The 16,261-nt window shown below is 27.7% G+C and overlaps 1 protein-coding gene across 3 annotated transcripts in view; it reads left to right on the top strand.

The window, feature by feature from the left end:
* Vmat (Vesicular monoamine transporter) overlaps positions 1-16,261 on the top strand; it is a 273,942-nt gene that overhangs the window by 59,983 nt on the left and 197,698 nt on the right. Inside the window, exon 1 of one of the 3 annotated variants that reach the window (XM_075367129.1) lies at positions 4,530-4,666. The exons of the other annotated variants lie outside the window; for them this stretch is intronic. The gene's annotated coding sequence lies outside the window, so the exon portion shown is untranslated. Of the gene's footprint in view, positions 1-4,529; positions 4,667-16,261 lie in introns of those variants that run through there. 3 annotated transcript variants of the gene reach the window in all.

Below are 16,261 nucleotides of genomic sequence, written 5' to 3'. Positions count from 1 at the left end.
TATTGTTCTAGTGATGTTGAATATCACTCATAATTGCTAATTCTATTTACTTGATATAAATTTTTTTTACTATATTAGTATGTAGTTTTGAGAAGTTTTGCTGAGGACTTCTTATCATGTGATTTAGGACGTGATCTAATTTACCAAAAATTTATGTAAATATAATTGATTGTAAATAAGCTTTGAAACAAAAAAAAAGTAAAAAATACCTTTGTAGATAGATGGGTTTTGAAGTTTTTCTTAGTTAATGCTACCTATGAGCTGTTTACTAATTATTTTTGTAAATATTGGCTAAAGTTATTTTTATTTCTTGTTATAATTACGATCTATACGAACATCATTAAGTAGGGATTTTGGCTAAGTTTTTTGTTACCCTATAAATTTTTTATTTTCCCTTTTTTTCGATTTTTACGTTTATACAGGATTAGATACAAACGACCTGTTTTAAGAGTACACTGGGAATAAATTAATTTTTTTTTTCTGAATTTTTATGGGCATCGACTGCTAAGGTCATTAGCTCTCGTCACAATCTTTAAAAGAAACTACTATCACCATCTGGATCGTCATATGTAAGGGTGTAAAGGGCCCTTACATTTTATTTAAAAGCACAAACTACACAAAACATTTAAGACATAAAGACAAGGACAATCACAAACACTTATAGGGTGTAAAGGGCCCCAATATTAAAATTTGAGATAGGTTCCCAAAAGACCATTAAATTAAAATTAGAATTAAAACTTATCCTACCATATCTTTCTTTCTTTCTTCTACGAGTCTCATTTATAGTTTGTTTAAGCACCCTCGGGGCGACCAGAACCGCCGTTGAGCAGTATATCAGTCGCGCCAGGGTGCCGTGGCAGTTGAATCTTTCTTATAAACAGGCTATAGGCATGAACAGCGCACACCCACAGCCTCGCGCCCTCAATCCACCCTTGAGGGTCCCCCATGCCATCATCGGACACACCCCGACTCACCGCTCTTGAATGCAGGTGAGCCAAAATGGCCTAGGCAAGAGGGCTACCTCCCGTCACTATACGTGCCACGTTTCAAGACTCCATTATGTATATATGCATACATTTAAAGTTTATATATATATATATATAAACTACCGCTTAGAGTTTCTCACAGCTTAAACTTTCATTTTTATAGACTTTTAAGAAGTCCACTGGCGTGTAAAAATGTAACTATATTTTCTTCATTTCCATTATCCAGATCAGCAGTAATATTATTTCTAAAACGGAACCTCTTTCTGAGGTCCTCATATATGGTACACTCTTCTATAAGATGCTTGATTGTCAGTGTTTTATTACAAACACCGCACATAGGTCTCACTTCGCCGGTTAACAAATATAAATTTGTATTTGTATTGTCGCGTATGACCGATTCTAAGTCTGGTCACCGCTACTTGTTCACGGCGAGTCAACTTATAGTCGCTATTCCATTTATAAGGAGAAGAGTTTACTGTGTTTAATTTTGTATTTAATCTCCTCCATTCAGCATTCCACTTGTTTTTTACTATGTTTGTTAGACGGTTTTTAACATCAACAATAAATTTTTTTTAACTATTGATTGTAATTTATACTATTTAAACCTCACCAACATTTTCTGCTGAAATATTTACCAATTGGCTACCTTTTGATGAAAAACTAATTTTTGATACATAATCTTCCTCGGAATGAGATTTAAAAATAAATAGTAATTTCTAAAATTCAACCGGTTCCTTTTTTTAAAGTTCCTTAAACTATTTACGTATAAAAAAATAAATTAACGGCTAAATTGTATGAATTGTTTATGACTGTATTAGGCCAACGGTTTTATGATCTCATGTACGAAAATATTTTTTTCTTATTTTACCATCTTATTTGAACTGAAAGTTACTTCCTAAATTCAAGTTATTTTATCTAGTTATTTATATTTTGCTTTAATAAGCACTTTAAAAAAAAATTTATGTGGACACCACATGATTTCCTTGTACACCTACTAATTAAATATATTTATATTTTTTATTACATTTTTTCATACTTTCTTTTATTGAATTATTATTTATTGTAATTTTTTTATAATTACAAGTTAATAATTATTAATAAATCAATATATTTAAATTAAAAAAATACATTAAAAAAAATTAGAAGGAATGATGTCGGATTCTCACCGATGTGCCTTTCCCTTATAAGATCCAAATATTTCATTAATTAAAATTCTATTGAGCTGTAACTCTGGAACCAGTGAATATAAGTACCACTTATGATAATCCAAATGTTTTGGTTTTTGGGCTTTTTTGGACACTTTGGTCCAGTTGATTGCAATCAAAAGGCACAAAAGTGCACAACTAGATGTTACAACAGTCCTAAATCCAAAATTTCAACATTCTACGGCTAATCGTTTTTTTTTTTTTTTAGTTATGCGAGATTCTTGTACAAAGTACTTCAAGGAAGTAAAAATAAAATAATCTTTAAAAGTAAAAACGGCGGTCTAAATTTTGATTCGATCAGTAATATATTTTTAACTATTGGTTATATTAAATTACCTTTTTTTAGTTAAATCTTGAAAAACTATATTTTAAATTAAATTAAATCTCATTCATTACAAATAACCAAATCTCAACAAAAACTGATTTACCATGTAGACGCCTGTATTCGAAAACTGGTATAGCGTCTCACTGAAATCTGTGTCGGTTTCCGTTTGCTCCAATATGAAAACGAATATAAATTTAAATAATAGATGATTGTTGCTTTTAAAATAATTCAACTTTATTACCGGCCAGTATATAAAAACAAATAACTTCTACTGAAAGTGAAATTCTTTATGCACCATTTCGATGCTAGACGTACTTGCACTAGTAGTACATACAGCAAGCACCCAAATTGTTATAGCGATCTTAGAGCATTTTATTCAATATTCAAATTTACTGACTTTCTAATCAATATGAAGCGTCGAAATTGTATCCAAATTTTAACAATGTTCACATTTGTGTAGTATTTTTCTAACAACTTTTTAACAGTTAATTAGTGTAGTATAATCTATAGGCGAAAAAACAAAACATGAATTAAATTTATACCTACTTTTTGTTATAATCAAAAGGAAACTTATTTCATCATAAAATGTTATGAAATGTTAAAACTACAAAATATATTCAGTGTATTTCGACACAGTACAAGGTTCAGCTTATAATGAAAACTAAAGGAGGATGATAGCTAGATCAGAAAAATCAAAAATGGTAATTTTTTGTCCTTAGGTTAAAGGATGTATGAATCATTCAATTTTAATGTGATGATATACGAAATAAATTTAAATATTTATATACTATTTTAATTAACAAAAAAATATTTTAAAAAATATGTACGAGGAGATGTTATAGAACTTTTTTCTTTCTAAATACTGATACAATCAATTTCTGTAGGGCAGGACAGAAAACAAATGACAATCAAGCCTAAATACGTAATACAAACATTTTTCGCCGTAACTAATAAATGATAACATCAACCTCAAATTCCTAAAAGTTTAATTTAAAACCTAAGAATGATAAAACGACTTGGATTTATTAATAAAAAATATAAAAAATTATACCTTTTGAATGCACAGAATTTTTATGTTTTCAATTTAATATATGAAAGTACTTTTTCACGGTTTTAATTAAAGTCTAACGGATAAACAAAACATGAGAAAAACTTTTCAGTAATCTTAATTCAAAGTTATACGACATATATGTCGGTCGAACTATGTTTTCAAATTTGAAAAAGTGTATCCCGTAGAAAATAATTAATGTAATGAGACGAGCTTGCGAACGAAATAAAATTTCTACAAGTTTTTCACTTCTCTTTTTTTCATTAGTACAGATACAAATGTTTTTAAAATTTTGATATACGAGTAGAAGTAATTCATAGCAACGTTTTTCTAAATACGACGTATGATTTTATATATTTATATATATTTATATATATATATATATATATATATATATCTTTATATTTATATTATATTATTTATATTTATTTTTTTATTATATTATTATATATATTTTATCTTTTGTTCGATGGCCATTCATTTGAATTTAAAGATTACCAAAATTTTACTATGATTATTATGTTTAAAGCAAATGTTATTTCATATTTAGAAATTAATTTTAAGTAATAATTTTTTTATATATATTATTTTTATTTTATTTTTTATTAAGAGATAATTTTAAACCGTAAAAAACTTTTTAATTTACAATTGCGTGAATATTTTTCTCATATTTTGATCTATCTAACCCGCTTTCATCCTTTTTGTGTGTATAATAAGTAAACGAAAAAATTCCTATCTACGTTCAAACGAATTTTTAAGTAATTTTATTTAAATGAAGTTAAAAACCGAATATCCTTCATAATTTGAAACGATAAAGAATTATGCATGCTCATGACGGATCAGACTTCAGAATGATATGAAAAAGAGAGACTGGGGTAGTTTAATTTATATTTATATATATATATATACATAAATAAGAGCATGTGGTATGAAACTGAGGTATTGGATTCAGTCTGGTGGGAGTACTTTAGGTAGGGGGCAAGCTTGCGCGGCGCGGATAAGGCGACAGTCGGACCGCGGACTCTGAGTGATTCCGCGCCATAGCGGCACTGGGCCGCACCGGCCCCCCATGGCAGACTAACTAACACATCACCTTACCGCAGTAAGTAAGAAGAAACCATATTGTACTTAGTATAATTTTTATGACTATTTTACTGTTTAACCACCAACTGTAATAGTCACTACTTTTACACAGCACAGGCAGTACGTAAAATTTTATACTCATATTAAATACAAATTATCAAAATTTTTCTAGTAAAAATTTTTTTAATTTATAAAAATTAGTTTTATAATATTATTTATCTAATAATAATAATTTTATTTTTAGATCAGCATCTTCTTAACTTTTCAACTATATACAAATATTTACGATTAATACAGCCTTTAGTTAAGATAAAGGGATATTAATGATTACTGATAACCTTCATAACTAATTATCAAAATCAAATGCGATAAAAAACTTAATATAACAAAAGAAAATGGGATTATATTGTGAACATTCTGCCTAATAAGTTTATAAATTTTGTTTTTCTTGCTTAGAGTTTTTGTAACATTTCCTAACATGTGGTGCAGCGTTTATATATTTATACATTCCATGTTTACCTATATACTTAATTTTATTACTTTTTTTTAAGGGAAGAATGCTCACAGTTATTTGAAAGGACTATTATTAAATGGACTTGTATTATGATTATAGTAATTTTCATTAATATAAGTAACTTTATTGTTTATTATAAGAATATTTAGGTATTTGTCGAAAATTAAAAAAATGTAATTGTTCATTTAACAAATAATTATTTGATCTTTAAATAATTTTTAATATATTTTGTATTAGAAAAACAAATTATAAAATATAAATTTATTCAGCTTGGGAATATATTTAATCTAAATATTTTTGATGCGTTAATTAAAACCTGACAAGATTGCGCAAAAAATGAATTCAAATCCGTATGAAATGGATTATTCTTACTTGAACTGAGTTGCGGTCACTACCGAACTCTAATATTTACAGCTGATCGGTGACTTTATGGTTTTAATTTTTATATTTATATAATATATATTTGGCCTCGTTTATAGTTTTTTTTTATCGTTACACGTTAAAATTTTTTGAAAGTTTATTAATTATCGTTTTTAAAAATCAAGCAAAATTTTGGTTTATTTATCAATAACAAAAAAAGTCATTTTTATAACAATAATAATAATAATAGTAACAATAAAATATGAGTACTAATACTAGTTTTTTGTAAAGATTTCATAAAAAAGGTTCCTTCATGTAAGAAAACTGGCTACCAAGAAAGATATTGTTGAGTAGGGATTGGTGTTTGTTTTCTCAAATTACTATTTCCTTGATACAACAAAAGTAATAAAGAAATAAGAAATATAAATTTTCTTTTACCAACAAAAAAGTAACCTTAAGTAAAATTATATAAGAACTATTTATAAATTTAATATCGTAATTTTATTATTAATTTTATTTTTATGATCATTTTTCCTGATTTCGTATAATTCATTGGAAAAAAAAATTATAAAATTTAAACATAAATTATATTTGCTGTTTCGTTAATGTGGTGTATCGAAGGCGCTAAATAAATGTTTCTTCACTACTGAATATACGTCTCTTTTTAGTAATGCTCAAAGCTGAAGTGTCTGAAAAATATGGAATAAGTATTTAACTTTATTACGAAAAACACCAAATTTAACAAACTTGTAATAGTAAGAGAGCCTTGATCTTTCAATTCCTTTTTGGTGTTTAAGTTAAGTTTTCTGAAATTTTTTTTGTAAATTTTAATAATATTGCTTATTTATAATAGTAAGAGAGCATTTATATTTTAATTCTTTTTCGCTGTTTCATTTAAGTTTTCAAGAATTTTTTAATAAATTTTAATAATGTATTTTCTTATAAGTAAAAAAGGTCATGTTTATACGATGATTAAGGTGAAATATCCGATTCGTTTTCTTGTTTCCAGATGTCTGAAATTTACCATTTTACCATAGACTTAGGCATCTGACTCTTGTTTGGACTGCACCTAAGAGATTTTATTAGGAACTTATTGGCTTGAATTTTTTTACAAAATTCAGTGCCAAATTATTCAGTTTTATTATAATTAATTTTTTTTTTAAATTAATTATAATCAATTTAGTCTGCAGTTGGCATTAATCTAAAGTTTTTCATGAGTATTTTCATATCTTATTTAACATAGTACTTGGAAATAGAAAGTTTCCAGCAAAAACTATTCATAAATATCTTTTAAAAGATCACGGAAACTAGTCTTCGACTGACTAAATCAAATAAAAATTATAAATTCCTTGTTTTAAACTGTCTCCGATTTCTTTCTTAGTATCAAATAAAATGTTTGAAACAAGTTTCCAGATAAGGTGACGTAAGGTTAATTAATTTTTGTAGGTTGTAGTGATGACGTTTGGACAACAAACAACAATTTTATAATTAATAAAATTATGATTAAAATAAATTATAAAAATTATAATTGTTCATGTAGACAGTGACAGACTTGTGAACCCACTATTCGGTGGTTGTTAGTAGAACAAAAGTCAATATTTTTTTATTTTATGTCAATTGTGTAAATTTGATTATTTTTATTTTTTCCTTTCATTACCACTATCTATAATAATGGCGTAATATAGCAGCCGCACCTGTCGATGAGAACAATTTCTTGAAACGTGTCTTTAGAGACAAAGAAAGAAATTTCTTGAGATAGTTATATAGCTTGTTTCTTAAAAGAGCTCAAAAAGTCAATAAAATGCATTTACAAAAATTACATTATAAGTAATGTAAAAGATACGACGAATAACAAGAAATAAAAAAAATTATTTCTTCTAAGATGTTTCAGATTTGACAAATCTGAAATTAAGCTGAATTAGCCAATGTTCTTATCCTAAAATTTACAACGATAGATATAAAAAGTACGAAATCACTCCGGCGTTTTTTTTAGTAGATGAAATCGCCACATAAGCTTGAAGCTTGTGCGTGGGATATGGAAATGGAAATTTTGTAGCATATGAAAAATGCCATGCCTGCATTTAATTTAAAAATATAAACTTTTGCAACCGGAAACTGAACCAAATTTTATAATAAAACCTTTTGATAATATTAACAAGTTCTATTATAAAATTTTGATTCGGTTTCGTAGTGAAAGTTTTTTTTCTTCTTTATATAATCAATCCTTATGAAAAAAATGTTGTACAAATGTAAATATAAATTTATATATTTAAAGCTATAAATGTTATAAAAAATGTATATTTTTATTCATTAGATACCCTTTAATTTTTATTTTAATTTTTCAAATAGATCCCTGTCGTACTGTTTAATGGGAAGGGAAATTTACTAAAATATAACGATTAAAACCAGTTTTTAACTCACCGGATTGGTATATGGTAAACTCGTCGTCCTAAACCAGCTGATTTCGAAATCGAAAGTTCTCAGGATCAAATCCTAATAAAGGAAATCCTAATAAAGAAATTTGTCCAAGATTATATGTTTACCGGTACAATTCAAGACTACAAGTAACTGTACCGGTAAAATAAATCAGTGATTGATTTATTTTTTGTAACAGAAAATTATAAAAATTTTAATTCAACTTATTGAAGCTATATTTGAACAAATTTTTAAAATGAAAAAGAAAATATAATGTTATATTATTTCTAAGAAAAATATTTCACCAAGATTTGCGACTAATTAATTTAAATATTATGCGAACAGTCTTCGTTTATGGTTTTAGTTCATATCATCGCAATAAATTTACCCCGTTTTTTATCCCAAAACTCGACCTCAAAAGTAACGAAAAATAATTACTATTAAATTCATGGCAGGGTTTGCAATGGGAGATAATTCGATAACATTCGATGAATAAAAAATTCAAAACGAAGTGTTTTCCATACAAAATTGATGCATGAATCTATTTAATCAATTTGAAGTCGGTGAAAAATTAAAAATGGATTTATATTTCTTCGGTTTTCCTTAATACCTAACTCACGTTACTAATATTCTTCAGAGTGTTTAGGATGATAAATTGATTTAAACAACTGGTTTTATAATTTAAAATCAATAATAATTTATTCTAGGCTGAAAATCTTCTTAAATAAAATTCTCATTTATATCATACTGGTTAGACAAAAAATAAATAATAATAATAATATTACGTAATGAATGATCATTACGTTGAACAACGGAGCAAGATTTTTATTAAAAAGAGAGGTGTTAATTAAGATAACACTTTCATAAGTTCTGGAGATACATAGTGATTGATGAGAATTAAAACGTTTTGAATTTCCAGTAGCAGGTGAGTGGCTGCCGAGATGGGGTGTGGCCAGTGAGCCACGCTACAGACATTTTGTAATCAGATTAAACCGCTCGTCTTATCTATTAGAAATATCCTTTTTTATAATAAGAGAATAAGATAAAGATTCATGAAACAAAAACTAATCATTTGCAGGAAATTTTATAATTAAAACAGATATCCGATATAAAATAACTTTAAAAAGTTAATAGACTAATTTTAGTTAGACTAATTTTTTCTTAAAAAATAATTTCATGCCGTTTAGCTTTATTGATACACACTCATAATACTTATTCTTATTAATGAACAAAAAGGTTCATTATCGTATTATTATTGGTAATAAATATTATTATTCGAATCTGAAAAATTATTTCTTTATTTGATAACACATTTCTTCAATACAATTATAGAATATTTTTATCAGAACTTTAAGTGTGTAAAGTTTATACAAAGAGGAAAAGTAGCAGATTTAAATGATTTCAAATTATTTTTATTTTAGCCATTTATAATTGAAATTATGATGTTTTGTGTTGTTCCAATATTTTATTCACTCGCTGAAAACATTTATAAAAATATTTTATACTCCAAAAAATATTTAATTTAAGTTATCTGATATGCGACATGAATCATACAATATGAAAATGATATAACCACGCTCAATAATAAATATGCTAGGTTGTCCTAGAATACTTCATCCCATATTTGCTAGGTGAAAATAAACTTCATCTAAAATAAACCAACAAAAAGTTTGGTTTTGAAATAATTCTCTACGTGAAGTAAAAGGTTTTCCATTGTCTTCTTCACGGAGCTGAAAATGATATTAGGCTTCATTGTGTTAAATTCATTGAGACTCAGACTACATACATCCGTGAAAGCGATACTTTCACTTTGTTTACGACTAAACTTTTTGAATTAGGGAAATCATTATTGTTAAAGAAAACAACTCTGATTGGCGTCTCTTACAGTAGTAAGAGACGCATAAGTAATGCATATAAGGTAGTAACCTTATATGCATTATAAAGCATTTAACATATAACGGATACATTTTATGTTCGTTATAGCCATTTTTAAAGTACGGCAAATAATGTAAAGCGTAAAACAAGCGTAATGTATTCCTTACAAGTATGTTTTATAAGTCATCAAAATCAAGATAAGTTTTTTAGATAATTTATTTTAGATATCCAATTACTGCTACTATTAATGGTAAGAAATGCAATTAGTTTAGCATTTAAAAATACCAAGCTCGATTGGAATTCGAACCTAGAACCTTCCGGATGAAAGGCGGAGATTCTATTATTCACTTACGGAGGAGGTTGATAGAGTAATATGTCTGTGATATAGATAGTCTGTTATTTTTTATTATTATATTATACGACTATTTTAAGTACAGCGCCTTTTTCTTTCTCCAATTAGTTTTCCAGCTGCTGTCGGGTCTGGGTGTGTGTGTAATAGATTAGCAACTGTATCACCAATACCGGCTTGCCAGGCCTGACGTAGCTTCAGACGCAGAGCAGTGTAAGTGTAATGTACTGGTAAACGTATAGTCTTTAGGACGACCACTCCTTAGACGAGTGGTTAATTGAAACCTAACCGCCAAAGAACACCGATAACCACAGTCTAGCATTCAAATTCATATAAAAGTATCTGCTTTTACAAGGACTCGAATCTTAGAACTCATAAATCAGCTGATTTTCCGATGACAAGTTTAACCACTAGACAAATCCGGAGAATTATTTTAAGCACAGTACGTAAAGAAAATATTTTTTATTTAAAAATATTCCTTTATGTACAATTAAAAAATTGTTTTAGATTTTCAGACATAACATTTTTTTAATACCACAATTCTTGTCTTCTATCAGTCAAAATTAAGAAATAATCATTTGGAGTATTATCTGAACAATTCTTGTGAATGAGAAAAAAACAAGGTTAAGCAATTTGCCTAGTATATTCATATTTATTTATTTATTTATTTCATATTTTTAGATTCCTTTCTTATCATGATTTTTAAAATGTTTCCATCTTGTTCTTTGGTAGTCTATTTTAATCCAGTACTTTCCTCCATTATTTGTGTATTATTCCTTCAACTTCTCTCAGTTCTTCCATGGTTTTTCTTTTTCTGAAGAAAATCCATGGAAACCATAGTAGCAAATTCATTTCTTCATATTTCCTAGTCTCTCGCAGGTTCTTACGATATGACCTCCCTATTTCATCGTAAACTTTCTCTTTTCGACATCTGGTTTAATTTCTGTACCCAACTGTTGTTATTTTTCTTTAGTATTTTCTATATCAGAGTTGTATTTTCTACGAATATATATTTTTACTATAAATTAATATGTTCTACAATACAGCATCACGAAAACTCATTAAAATTATTACCGTATTTATTCGAGTACCCCCGTCCCCGAATAAGACCCGCACATCGATTTTCCGGACCGAAAATCTAAAAAAAAATCGAGTATATACCGGTATTTTAAGTACAACAGATATGATAAAAAAATACGAAAATATTCAGAAAGTAAAGCATTTAATTCGTTCATTTAAATTACTATATTAATATTACATTAATAATTAATAACCTAAGTACTAGTTTAGTTCAGAATCAGTAGGCCAGTGCGAAAAGAAAGTATCATGTTGAAAAGGTTCATTTCAATACACTTTTTAATATGGGATTTTATTTTTAATTAATCACTGTCAATGTCTGTAGAAGAGTTACCGGTAGTCTCCACGATGCTCTGCCAAATGTGATCGACTTCACTACCATCAAGTTCATTAGATATTCCGCATTTTTAAAAAAAAATTTCTTACTAATTCCGTGGAAATACCTTCTCAAGCATCTTTTATTCAAACACATCTGGTTAAAATCTGGGCGTTTGATTCTTCCTGTAGGCGCGAGAAAGAAATTTTCATCACCCGTCCATTTACTGTACAGTTGTTTTAATGCAGATTTGAACGGTTTATTAATACAGACTTCTAGTGGTTGCAATATAGATGTCAATCCGCCTGGAATTATTACTTGGTCTGTCATACCCTTTTTTAAAATATCTTTCACTTTATCAGTCGTATGCCCCCGATGACTATCCATTACTAGCATACCGGTATTTTTTTTATTAAATAAATCTCCTGATCGCTTTTGCCATACACACCTGATCCGATCTAAAATTAAGGTTTTGTCCATCCAACCTGATTCCTGTGCTCTTATAATAACTCCATTTACCTGTACGGTAGGAAGAGTTTTTCTTTTAAAAACGATGTACGGAGGTAATTTTGATCCATCAGAAGTAATGCAAAGCATAACACTACACCTTTGTTTTTCATTACCACCAGTACGAGTCGTAACACTTTTTTCACCTTTTTTGTTTACGGTTTTGTCAAATAGCATTTCAAAATATACGGCGGTTTGATCAGCGTTTCCTATTTGAAAAGGCAAATAGCCTTTATCTTTTCTAAGATTTATTATGTAGTTGTGAAAATGTAATATTTTTTGTTCATAAGCGTCTGGAAGTTGTTGAGAAATGGCTGTCTTTCGTCTTATTGACAAATCATTTCGTGTAAAAAAGCGTGTTATTCATCCATGGCTTGCTTAAAATCAACTTTATTTGATGATTTAGTGATTTCACGAACATATGATTGACATATTTCTGTCGTGACAGCATAACCGCATTTCCTTTTTTCCATAACAGTCATACAATTTTTTTTCTATGTCTGTGTATTTTGATTTTAAGCCACGAAAAGCCCTTCTATTACCAGTGCCTTTCACCAGAAGTTGTTTCTTCTTATGCCAGTCTCGAATGCAACTTTCATCCACGTCAAATTTTCTTCCTGCCGCCCCATTTCCAATTTTTTCAGCCTCTTCTATAACGCGCAGTTTTTCATTTATTGTAAAAAATTGTAGACGCTGTCCTTTTGTACTCATTTTAATAGCGTAATTAAAATAAATCACCGTATTAAACTACAAGATAAACTAAACAGATAAAATGTATATAACCGTCCACATATACAAACAGTACAATGACTATGGCGAATAGACAAGACGACGATGGGTAACTCATACTGTAACTGTAGTATCATTAGAACCGGATGCAGCCTATACAGAATGAATCAGTTTTATAAAAATACCGTAACTTCGTTTCTATCGATAATATGAACAGGATGTTAATAATTAAGGATGTATTCTGTATAAGCGGCATTTGATATTGATAAGCGAAAGCCTAATGTAACTATATTTATGTGATTGAATTTAGGTACTTCTAAGAAAACGTTTACTTTACATAAATTATCCTGGCTAAAGGCTATGTTTCAAGTAAGCTCCGCACCCTTATTTTTTCTCTCCAATTCCAATAAAAAAGTGCGGGGGGTACTCGAATAAATACGGTATCTTATCATTGAATGATTATTAATCAAAAGACTTCATTGTCCAAAAAAACGTCGTTTTCAGTTTTTAATCTAAACCTAGGCAATGCCACGAAATAATTTTTGATGAAGAAATTTAGGATTCATCGTTCCTATCCTCATTTACTTTTTGGTACACTCTATTTACTGACTGGTACTTTAAAATTTAATTGATTTGAATATTACTTTCTGCCCATCTCAGCATTGTTACTATAACTTCGTAGTTGACGTGTTTCAGAGTATCTTCTCTCCACTCTCGAAATTACTTTTAGCACTGAACAGCTTTTAAGTAAAATTAACAAAATATATAAATATTAAGTTTATATAAATTATATTAAGTATATAAAGTATTAAGTATATAAAGTTTATATTAAGTATATAAATTTATAAGTTTACAATGGAAAGAAAAAAACAATACGATAAAATTTTTAGATTTGAAAGTAAGTAGAAATGCAGAAGAACTAGAATTTGGAATATATAGAAAATCCACATACAGAGATAACTTTATAAATGCAAAATCTAACTATCCATGAGAACATAAATTAGCTGCGTTCAGACATACGCTCACTAGAGTAATCGGTTTACCGTTAAGTAAAGTGAAATACAAAAAAGAACTAGATATTATCTTTCAAATAGTAGCGAATAAGGATTATGAAAAGGAATAATAAGCAAACTATTTTGAAAGATAAAAAAGGAAAGACAGTAAACGAAATGAAGAAAAACGAGAATGGGGAAAATTTACGTTCACAGGAGAAGAAATATATAATCTAAAGAATTTTTTTTTAAAGATATATAACATAAATATAGCATTTCAACAAATAGTACCATAAGGAATTGTTTTAAAAATAGTATAGAAGAAAAGGAAAATTACAGCAAAAATGGAGTATACCAAATGAAATGTGATTGTAACGCGACAAACAGGGCGAAAATTTAAAACAAGACTTAATGAACATTTATAAAGAAAAGGATTCAAATTATGCAACACATTTGACAGAAAAAGGACATATTCTCAATGAAATTATAAAATCCATTAAAATATTTCATTATACAGAAAAAGGAAAACGTTTAAATAAATATTTTAGAAATCATAGAAATATTCAAGCTAAAATTAAAACGACGGGACATAATTAGTTAAAAAATAAACTTTTAACCCAATTTAATATATAAAGATTTTAAATTGTTAAAATAAAATATCAGAAGAATTAATTTCAAGTAATTGAAAGAGGGGGAGGGACAAAGTAGAAGAGGCCATAACAGAGTGGGAGGAGCTTAATATCGCTTTTTATTCGACGATCCCAACCCAGGAAGATTCAGTGGTAAAAGCAGTATTGAGAATGGGGATACTCCAAAATGTGTCAGCTACGAAGTTAGAGTGTTAATGCTAGGAAGAGCAGAAAATAACACTCAAATCAATAATGATAATCGTAGGGGAAATATAAAATTTTTGAGAAAAAACTTTAAAATTTATACACTAAAATTAGTTTCCAATACTTCCACGATCGTATTAGTTTGGTTCATGTAAAACATCTGTTAACTAATTAATATTTTCTTTATTTATTAGCCCTTTTTTTTTTTTTTTGTAGAATGACGTGTTAAAATTATACATAGGTATATTAGAAAATTGTTGATATACCTTATCACAACTTAAATTGAATGACACTAAATTGACAATAGTAGTTTTTGATAATATAAATGAATATAATTATTTAGGATCTTACTGTCTGCACCCACATTTTTTAATTTCGCAAAAGATTCTTTTTTTTTCAATTTTAATATATATTTTATGATTTTGAGCGTATTACCAATAAAAAAATTATGTAGTAAATAAAAAAAATTGTGGCTATTAGATGAGTAAAGATTTATTCATTCTATTAAATAAATAAAATAAAGTAATAGAAATCAATATTATTGATTGAAAATTTTAAAAAAGATTTTCAAATTATGACTAAAAATTCTCATTTATTGTGGAGTAAGTTATAGGCTACTTCTAAGTAAAAATATAATATAATAAAAAATCTCATTTAATCCGATAAATGTAATAATATTTTACGGCAGTAGTTAGATAAGGGACAAGATGAATACGGGTTGAATTTGGTTTCCCTACGAAAACACTTACCTTGTTAATTTTGTCTGATTAATACCGGTGATAATTTTTCAATTATCAAACTTTTTTCATTTTATTAAAAAAAAATTAATAGTAATACTAAAATATTCAGAGAAATCTTCAATAAATGAATAAATTAAACCATTACAAATTATCAGCAAAAATCGTTTCTTTTTCCTTTTTATCAGAAGTATTTCACTATCGAATTTCAAGTTTTGGGATATAATGGCAGATATATTTATCAAGCTAATAATTGTTATTTTTTAAATCCATTTTTCCGTAATTAATGTATTTTAATCAAATTATTTTTAAAAATGATTTTTTTGTTTTGATTCAATTAATGTATTTTTTTTTCAAATGGTTGTGTTGTAAAAGAATTAATAAAACTGATTCATCGTTTTAATCTCACATTATATTAGAGTAGCGTATTTATTTATTTACTTACTAATTATAATTATTATTATTATTATTATATACAAAGCTAAAGATGTTAAATTGTTAAACAGGATTCTCAAAGGGTTAAGAATGAAGTTGTATGAATATTAATTTGTTTATCAATATTATAAATATGTATAGGAACAGGAGCAGATTAAATCTACCTACAATAGTATGTGTAACATATTTCCTTTATTATTTATTGTTTATTTTCAATTTATATCATTTTTTTTATGAAAGAACGGGTATCAACAGCTATGGTCATTAGCCGGGTGGAAATTGATAGCGTACGAAAAGATACCATGAATGACCGGGATTCGATTTGGGATCTCCACACGAAATGCCATGACGCTACCAACTCAGCCCCAGAGGTCGGCAGTTTTATATCTTAAACAATTATTAATTCGATAAAAAAACTCTAAATATAATAGGTAGCCATCAAAAGTAGGAACCTTTTTTTTCGTTAGAAAAATCT

The sequence above is a fragment of the Lycorma delicatula genome, chromosome 5 (assembly GCF_047948215.1).
Source record: "Lycorma delicatula isolate Av1 chromosome 5, ASM4794821v1, whole genome shotgun sequence".
Lineage (NCBI taxonomy): Eukaryota > Metazoa > Arthropoda > Insecta > Hemiptera > Fulgoridae > Lycorma > Lycorma delicatula.
This window is presented reverse-complemented; position numbering and strand designations above follow the sequence as displayed.